Source organism: Eucalyptus grandis, chromosome 3 (genome assembly GCF_016545825.1).
Source record: "Eucalyptus grandis isolate ANBG69807.140 chromosome 3, ASM1654582v1, whole genome shotgun sequence".
Lineage (NCBI taxonomy): Eukaryota > Viridiplantae > Streptophyta > Magnoliopsida > Myrtales > Myrtaceae > Eucalyptus > Eucalyptus grandis.
In genome coordinates, this window is record NC_052614.1 from 4,173,548 (window position 1) to 4,183,901 (window position 10,354).

A 10,354-nucleotide genomic window follows, 5' to 3' on the forward strand; every position below is an offset into this window, starting at 1 on the left:
AAAAATTCCTACTAAAGTCTCTAGATACATTGATGAATTGTGTATTAATCTTAAAACCTCTCTCAAAAGGATTTCTGAACTTAAAAGGGAAAATTCTACACTAAAACAACAGGAAATTGGTTGGAAAGAGAATGTCGAAAGTTTAGACAAAAGTGTCACTACTTTGAAAGAAAATGCAGACAATCTTTCAAAAGAAAATGCATTCTTGAAAAATGATATCTCAAATATTTCTAAAAGGTTTTCTATAGGATCTGAGAAACTAAAAAAAAAAAAAAATTCTTTCACCACAAAGACCTTACTTCAATAAATCAGGTTTGGGAATGACTGTTGAAACCATTCCTCTAATTGATTTTCCTAAAGTAAAGGAAAGAATTAAGCAAAGACCTACAAAAGATTCTTACAAAAATCATTTCCAAAAAGTTTTTATAAAACTTGTAGGCCGCAGTGCTCTTAAATGTTCTAAGTGCAATAGCTCAGATCATTTTGAGAAAGAATGTCCTATGGTTTGGAAACCTGTTAAGAAGGTATGGGCAAAGACCGTATATTACACTAACACCAATGGACCCAAGAAAATATGGGTACCAAAGAAAGCTTGAGTTTCTTTTCTAAATGCAGGTCAGTATCAAGAAAAATTTAAATGGTACTTGGATAAAGGATGCTCAAGACATATGACAGGAGACTCAAATTGTTTCATAAAACTTGTGCAAGTTAATTGTGGAAAAGTTTCTTTTGGAGGAAATAGCAAAGGAAGAATTATGGGATAGGGAACTGTAAAGATTGGAAGCAGCACGATCAGTAATTTTTCCTTAGTGGAAGGACTCAACTACAACTTACTGAGTATCAGTCAGCTGTGCGACACTGGTTTTAAAATCAACTTTCAAGAAAGAATATGTTCAGGAACCAGTAAAGACTCATCTCAGTCTTTCACGGGGCAAAGACATGGGAATATCTACCTCTTGGATATCAAACCAAATGAAACCCAATGTCTAATCTCAATTCAAGAGAAAGCAAACTTATGGCACATAAAACTTGGGCACATCAACATGAAGCAAATAGCCAAAGTCTCAGTAAAGAAGCTTGTTCGTGGACTACCCAACTGACATATCAAAAGTCTGATCTATGCACACCATGCGTGCTGGGAAAACAAGTAAGAAATTCATTCAAACCAATAAATCAAGTATCTACTAATCATGTACTCAGCTCTTGCATATGGATCTCTTTGGACCAACTAGAACTCAAAGCATTTGAGGTAAGAAATACTGCCTAGTAATTGTGGATAATTATTCGCGATTCACTTGGGTATATTTCCTGGCAAGTAAGTCTGAAACATTTTCTTATTTTATAAAATTTGCTAAGAAAGTCCAAAATGAGAAAGGGTATGTTATTTCAAGTATTCGGACAGACCATGGAGGTGAATTTGAAAATCAAGACTTTGCTAAATTCTGTGATAAATCTGGCTTTCAGCATGTGTTCTCTTCACCATATACTCCAAAGTAAAATGGAGTTGTGGAAAGAAATAATAGATCGCTGCAGGAAATGGCCAAAACTCTTTTAATTGAAAGTAACATCTCTTCTCGTTTTTGGGCTGAAGCAGTTTCTACAACATGCTATATTATTAATAGTCTTCTTAAGGCCTATTCTGGAGAAAACTCCCTATGAGTTATTCAAAGGAAAGAAGCAAATTGTTTCGTATTTTCATGTGTTTGGATGCAAATGTTTCATATTGAAAAATGCAAATGATCGAGTTGATAAGTTTGAAGAAAAATCAGATGAATGTATTTTCCTTGGATATTCAATCATAAGCAAAGATTACAGAGTATACAACAAAAAGACTCAATCTATGGAGGAATCAATAAATGTCAAATTTCAAGACTTTATGCAAAATCAATCGATTCAGACTCAACCTGAAGAATATGAACCTACTCCAGACTCTACAAAGTCTAAATCTCCATAAGCAGCTCAGACTTCAGAAGATCAGCAACAAATGATCATCGAAGATTCAAATGAAGGAAATGATCAACAGTCTGACAAATCAACCAGCAACTAGAAGCATAAGTCCAGTCATCCCAAAGATCTCATTATTGGTGATATTAATAAAGGAATTCGCACAAGATCCAAAAGGCGTGAAGAGTCTAATGACGTGGCTCTTATTTATGAAATAGAACCCAAAAGCATAAAAGAAGCTTTAACTGATGAAAGCTGGATTGAAGCTATGCAAGAAGAACTCAGGCAATTCAGTATCAATGATGTCTGGGAATTGACTCCTAAACCGAAAGGTAAATCCATCATTGGAGCTAAATGGGTTTTCAGAAACAAGATGAACGAGAAAGGAAAAGTCGTAAGAAACAAGACAAGACTCGTGGCGAAAGGATATACGCAAGAAGAAGGGATAGACTATGATAAAACTTACGCGCCAGTAGCAAGGTTAAAAGCAATTAGATTATTACTTGCTTTTGCTTGTTATAAGAATTTCAGGTTATTTCAAATGGACATCAAAAGCGCTTTCCTAAATTAATTTATCCAAGAGGAAGTCTATGTGGAACAACCTCCCGGTTTTGAAGACCCAAGAAAATCAGACTTTATATTCAGACTAAAAAAGACTCTAAATGGTTTAAAGCAAGCACCTCGAGCTTGGTACAACAGACTAAGTTTTTAATTCAAAATGGCTTTGTTAAAGGTAAAGTAGATACTACACTATTTATCAAAAGAGAAAGCAAAAGCTTTTTACTTGTTCAAATTTATGTTGATGATATTATTTTTGGATCTTCTAATGAAAATCTGTGCAAGAAATTCTCTAAGTCTATGCAGGATGAATTTGAAATGAGCATGATGGGTGAACTAACCTTCTTTCTCAGGCTTCAAGCGAAACAACTGAAGGAGGGAACTTTTATTCACCAAGAAAAATATGCTAAAGAACTTGTCAAAAAGTTTGGATTGGAGAATTGCAAAAAGACTGATATACCAATGTCAAGTTCCTTGAAGCTGGACAAAGATGAAGAAGGAAAGAAAGTTAACCAGAAGCTATACAGAAGTATCATTGGTTCACTTCTTTATCTTATCGTTTCTAGACCTAACATTCTGTTTAGTGATTGTATTTGTGCCAGATTTCAATCGGACCCCAAAGAATCTCATTTAAGTGCTGCAAAACGTATTATTAAATACATTGCCTCAACTTCAAATTTAGGCCTCTGGTATCCTAAAGAATGAGACTTCACTATTCTTGGATACTCAGACACAGACCTAGCAGGATGTAGAGTTGATAGAAAGAGCACCTCGGGCACCTATCAACTACTTGGTAACAGGACAATGTCTTGGTTTTCAAGGAAGCAAAGTACCATAGTTCTTTCTACAGCAGAAGCAGAGTATGTAGCTCTTGGAAGTTATTGTTCACAAATTTTGTGGATAAAATAATAGCTAAGAGACTTTGGAATTGAAGATTCGTGCACTGAGATCAAATGTGACAACACCAGCACAATCAATCTCACCAAAAATTCAATTCTTCACTCAAGAGCAAAACATATAGATATTCGACATCACTCAAGAGCAAAACATATAGATATTCGACATCACTCAAGAGCAAAACATATAGATATTCGACATCATTTCATTAGAGATCATGTTCAAAATGGAGAAGTTTCGATTCATTTTATTAATTCAAATAATCAACTGCAGACATATTTACAAAGCCTTTGGAGAAAAATCAATTTGAAGTTATTCGTTCCAAACTTAATATCTTAAAGTCTGAGGAAGTTCAGACTCAGGGCTGAAAGTCTAAAGACACTCAAACTCAAACAATCAAGTTTCCCGACTGTAAGTTATTTCTATTTTAGAAATTCATCTCTTGGATAAAATCTCAAAAAGGTACGATCATCTATTTGTAATTGATTGATGTTATCTTCCCCAGTTTTACGTGATTATTGCAATCTTTCCTTTTCGAAAAAGAAGTTATTTTTTAAATGACGGTTATCTAATTTTTCAAAAGGCAGTTATTTTTTGAAAAGGCATTTTTATTTTTCCTTTTACGACGTTTCATATGCCTCGCTTCGACTACCTTATATACCGTTGGTTCTTCTTCGTTTTACTCACAAAAACCCTAAGAGAGCACAGATCTTCAACTTCTCTTTTCTTCTCTTGTTTAATCCTTGAAAAGTTTTCACCTTTCTTGCAAAACAAGCTTGGAATCTCTCAAAGACTGTGAAGGATGTCGTCTCAAAGAAAGTCTTCGAGGGTCGCGAACAGGGGACCACAGCAAATACGTGAGGGTCCCACACATTTTGACCTCACCGAGGAAAAAGAATCTCCTAGACAGCAGCAGAGCCCACAACATTCTCAACAGCGTCCATCTCCTCCATCTAGACCTCAGAATATTAAACATCGAGAAGAGGAAGAAATCATCGAAGATGTAGAACCCGTAAGAACTCAAAAGCCCACTTTTATGTTTAAGCTTTACCATGCTTTAAAGAAAGGTGGTACTCCCTTGAACTATATTGATGAATTTTTGAAAGACAAAGGGTATCGAAATAAAACCTACTTTTTACGCACAATGGAACGATTGGGAATTGCTCCTGTGGGGTCAGGAGAAGAAGCATTTGCAAATATCCCAAGCGATCCACGTGTTGGAGGGCTGAGTCAACTTGATGGGAATGATGATAATAGGATGTACACTCATTTTAAACCTAGAATGGGTGTTGCGGCGAAAATCCGAAGCAAAAGGTGTTGGAGAAATCTTCGTGAAGTGTTTTGAAGCTGACAAAACGTTTCCATCAGTCTAGTCTGAAGATTTGCAGACTCTGTTATTTAAAGTCTGAAGACCTCCGAACAGCCAGACTCAAGACTCAAAGTCTATCCTCATTGACAGTTTCTAATCCGTTGAAGAAAGGCTATCCAGAACTGGATGTTTCATTAAGGATGTGACATTATCAACTGGAGAAGATCTCTTGGCTGGATGTGACATAGCGGAATCCTTTATTTGATCATGATTGATTTGAAGATTAAGGATCCGATGATTGACAAAGTATACTTGGAAGGTTTTACTTATGGAAACTGAGATCCTGATTGTATGGGCGAACAGGATTGATGGGCTATCGACATGTTCCTTTAATAGCTCGAATGATCTTCCTAATTGATTCCGTCCAACGGGTAGATTGGAGGAATTCCTTTGATAAGTGCCAACGGGTATGATGGCATAAAGGAATATATAAGGAAGACGTTCCAAGTTGTTTGAGTGTGTGCACGATAGAAGAATTCCAAAGTCTAAAGCTCCTTGTTCTTAGTCAATTCATTTGAGCGAAATCTTGTACACAAAAGAGAGTCTATATTCGTGAGAATCCTTGAGGAAGTGTGGTAGAATATCTACACTGTGGAATCAAGGAAAAGCAATGCTGTAACATCTCTTGTGTTCATAGTGAAATCCAGCCGGTGGGCTGTCAGTGCGGAAGAGTGGACGTAGGCTTGGAATAAGCCGAACCACTATAAACTTTGTGTTCAATTTTCTCTTCCCTACTCTTACTTTACTTTGATCGTATTTCATTTTGTTAATCAAAAGAGAACTCCCTTTCTATCGTCCGCCTAGTATCGCTTCCGTATCTCGAGAAATTGTTTTTGCACCTATTCACCCCCTCTAGGTGCTTATACTAGCTATCTCAATTGGTATCGAGCTCGTGTACTCACTTTGTTTGAAGTGTTTTACTTGAGTTAAAGATCCATGGCTAGTATGTTGGCTCCAAGGCTGGTAGAAGGGCAAAGCAATACCAGCACCGCCTTACTTTGATGGAAAGGATTTCAACATATGGAAAAACAAGATGAATGCGTTCCTAAGATCAAAGGATCCTCTGGAATGGGACGTTGTAGAAAAAGGAATCATTCCTAAAGCTGCACCTGTCTCAAAGAGAGGAAAAGATACTGTTGAGTCTAGTGAAATGACTCGGGAAGAGATAATCAAGAGACAAGCTCTTGATGCAAAAGCAATTTATTCTTTATATTGTGCTTTATCACCTACTGAATATAAGAGAATATCTTCTTCTGTTACAGCTAAAGAAGTCTAGGATAGATTACATATTACTTATGAAGGAACCGATCAAGTGAAAGAGACTAGAATCAACATTCTCCTCGGTCAATATGAAGCCTTCAAAATGAAATCAGAAGAATCTATAACTGTTATGTTTAGTCGTTTTACAAAAATCGTGAATGGTCTTGAAAATCAAGGTCAACCAATTTCTGATCCCATGAAGGTAAACAAGCTACTGCGTGGACTCTCCAAGGATTGGAATCACATAAAGACCTCAATCGAAAGACCCAAAGAATCATGCCACTATCTTGTTGATGAGTTGGTTGGGACTCTTGAGTCTTATGAAGTGGAACGAATCAATGAAGATGAAGACCCTAAAGGTAAGAAATCCATTGCATTAAAATCTAATGATGATTCGATGCTACGATTCTCGAAGACGATATGGATGATGAGGAGCTTGCTCTCATGATAAGGAGATTCGAAAAAGCTGAACGAGTAAAAGGAAGAAGATTCAATCCAAAGAAACAAAGTTTTCAAAAGCAATGACCAAGTCTGTTGAAGATGATGAATCAAACAAAGATGTAGTCTGCTTTGAATGTAAGAAAAAGGGACACATTAGACCAACCGTCCTCTTCGAGGAAGAAGAAAGGAAAAGCTGAAAAGTATCGAAAGGCTCTTAAAGCAAAACCTGGAGTGATATAGAGTGTGAAGAAAGTGATGATGATTATGCCAATATGTATGTCTAATGGCACAATCGGATTCAAATTCGAACTCCGAGACAGATTCAGATTTAGAAAGTGAATTTGAGGTTAGTAACTTCAAAATCCCTATTAAAGTTTCAAAATACATTGATGAATTATGTTTTAGTCTTAAGACCTCTCTTAAAAGAATTTCCGAACTCAAAAGGAAGATTCTGCTCTAAAACAACAAGAAAATGTTTTGAAAGAAAAAGTGAAATGTTTAGACAAAAATGTTTCTTCTCTTAAAGAAAGTGAAGATAATCTTTTAAAAGAAAATGCATTCTTGAAAAATGATATCTCAAATATTTCCAAAAGATTTTCTATAGGATCTGAGAAACTGGAAAAAAATACTTTATGTTCAAAGACCTTAGTTCAATAAATCTGGTTTGAGAATGACTGCTGAAACCATTCCTTTAATTGATTTTCCTAAAGTGAAGGAAAGAATCAAACAAAGACCCACAAAAGATGCTTACAAAAATCATTTTAAAAGGACCTTTGTAAAACTAGTAGGACGCAATGCTCTCAGATGTTCAAAGTGCAATAGTGCAGATCATTTTGAAAAAGAATGTCCTATGGTTTGGAAATCTGTTAAAAAGGTATGGGCAAAAACCGCATATCATACTAACACCAATGGACCCAAGAAAATATGGGTACCAAAGAAAGTTTGAGTTTCTCTTTTAAATGCAGGTCACTATCAAGAAAAAGATAAGATGGTATCTGGATAGTGGATGCTCAAGACACATGACAGGAGACTCAAATTGCTTCATAAAGCTTGTTCGAGTAAATGGTGGAAAAGTCTCATTTGGAGGAAACAATAAAGGAAAAATTATGGGATTTGGAACTGTAAAGATTGGAAATCTCACAATAAGCAATGTTTCTTTAGTAGAAGGACTCAATTACAATCTGCTTAGTGTCAGTCAGCTGTGTGATACTGGGTTCAAAATCAACTTTCAAGAGGGAATTTGTTCAGGAATTATTAAAGATTCTACTCTATCATTCATGGGTCGAAGACATGGAAATATCTACCTCTTAGATGTGAAACCAGATGAATCGCAATGTCTAATCTCAATCCAAGACAAAGCAAGCTTATGGCATAGAAAGCTTGGGCACATTAATATGAAGCAGATAGTCAAAATTTCAGTAAAGAAGCTTGTTCGTGGTCTACCCAATTTATCATACCAAAAGTCTGATCTATGTACACCATGCATATTGGGAAAACAGGTAAGAAATTCCTTTAAACCAATAAATCAAGTTTCCACTAACCATGTACTGCAGCTTTTGCATATGGATCTTTTTGGACCAACCAGAACACAGAGCATTGGAGGTAAGAAATACTGCCTAGTAATTGTGGATGACTACTCACGATTTACTTAGGTGTATTTCTTGGCAAGTAAGTCTGAAACTTTCTCTTACTTTGAAAAATTTGCTAAGAAGGTTCAAAATGAAAAGGGGTATGTTATTTCAAGTATAAGAACAGACCATGGAGGTGAATTTGAAAATCAAGAATTTACAAAATTTTGTGATGAATCTGGCTTTCAGCACTTGTTCTCCTCTCCATATACTCCAGAGCAAAACGGAGTTGTGGAAAGAAAGAATAGGTCGCTTCAAGAAATGGCTAGAACTCTTTTAATTGAAAGCAATATCTCTTTACAATTTTGGGCTGAAGCAGTTTCAACAGCATGTTATATTATTAATAGAATTTTTCTAAGGCCTATTCTAGAAAAAAAAAAACCCCTATGAGTTATTCAAAGGAAAGAAGCCTATTGTTTCATATTTTCATGTGTTTGGATGCAAATGTTTTATATTGAAAAATGCAAATGATCGAGTTGGTAAGTTTGAAGAAAAGTCAGATGAAGGCATCTTCCTTGGATATTCAACCTCAAGCAAAGCGTACTGAGTTTACAACAAGAAGACTCAATGTGGAAGAATCAATGAATGTTAAATTCCAAGATTCTATGCAAAATGAATCCATTCGGACTCATCTTGAAGAATCTCGAACTGCTCCGAGACTCTACAAAGTCTAAATCTCAAGAAGCAACTCAGACTCTGAAAGACCAGCAACAAATGGTTATTGAAGATTCAAATGAAGGAAATGATCATCAACCTGACAAATCAACTAGCAACTGGAAGCATAAGTCCAGTCATCCCAAAGATCTTATTATTGGTGACATTAATGAAGGAATTCGCACAAGATCCAAAAGGCGCAAAGAGTCTAGTGATGTGGCTCTTATTTCTGAAATAGAACCCAAAAGCATAAATGAAGCTTTATCTTATGAAAGCTGGATTGAAGCTATGCAAGAAGAACTCAGACAATTCAGAATTAATGATGTCTGGGAGTTGACTCCTAAACCAAAAGGTAAATCTATTATTGGAGCTAAATGGGTTTTCAGGAAAAAGATGGACGAGAAAGGAAAAGTCATAAGAAACAAAGCAAGACTCGTGGCCAAGGGATATACGCAAGAAGAAGGGATAGACTATGACGAAACTTATGCACCAGTAGCAAGGTTAGAAGCAATTCAATTATTACTTGCTTTTGCTTGTTATAAGAATTTCAGGTTATTCCAAATGGACGTCAAAAGTGCTTTCTTGAATGGATTTATCCATGAGGAAGTCTATGTGGAGCAACCACCTGGGTTTGAAGACCCAAGAAAGCCAGACTCAGTATTCAGACTGAAAAAGGCCTTGTATGGTTTAAAGCAAGCACCTCGAGCTTGGTACGACAGACTGAGTAAGTTTTTAATTCAAAAAGGCTTTATAAAAGGTAAAGTAGACACTACTCTGTTTATTAAAAGAGAAAGCAAAAGTTTTCTACTTGTTCAAATATATGTCGATGATATTATTTTTGGATCCCCTAATGAAAGTTTGTGCAAGAAATTCTCTAAGACTATGCAGGATGAATTTGAAATGAGCATGATGGGTGAGTTAACCTTCTTTCTCGGGCTTCAAGTAAAACAACTGAAGGAAGGAACTTTTATTCATCAAGAAAAGTATGCTAAAGATCTTGTCAAAAAGTTTGGACTGGACAATTGCAAAAAAGCTAATATACCAATATCAAGTTACTTGAAGTTAGACAAAGATGAAGGAGGAAAGAAAGTTGATCAGAAGTTATACAGGAGTATCATTGGCTCACTTCTTTATCTTACAGCTTCTAACCCTGACATTTTGTTTAGTGTTTGCATTTGTGCCAGATTTCAAGCAGATCCTAAAGAATCTCATTTAAATGCTGCAAAGCGTATCATCAAATATATTTCATCAACTTCAAGCTTTGGTCTCTGGTATCCTAAAAGAGGAGACTTTACTCGTCTTGGATACTCAGACGTAGACCTAGCCGGATGCAGAGTTGATAGAAAGAGCACCTCGAGTACCTGTCAACTACTTGGAGGCGGGACGGTGTCTTGGTTTTCAATGAAGCAAAGTACAAAGTAGCTCTTTTCAACAGGCGTATGCGAGTATGTAGCTCTTGGAAGTTGTTGTTCACAAATTATGTGGATAAAACAACAGCTAAGAGACTTTGGAATTAAATATTCATGCACGGAGATTAACTGCGACAACACCAGTGCAATCAATCTCACCAAAAATCCAATTCTTCACTCAAGAGCAAAGCATA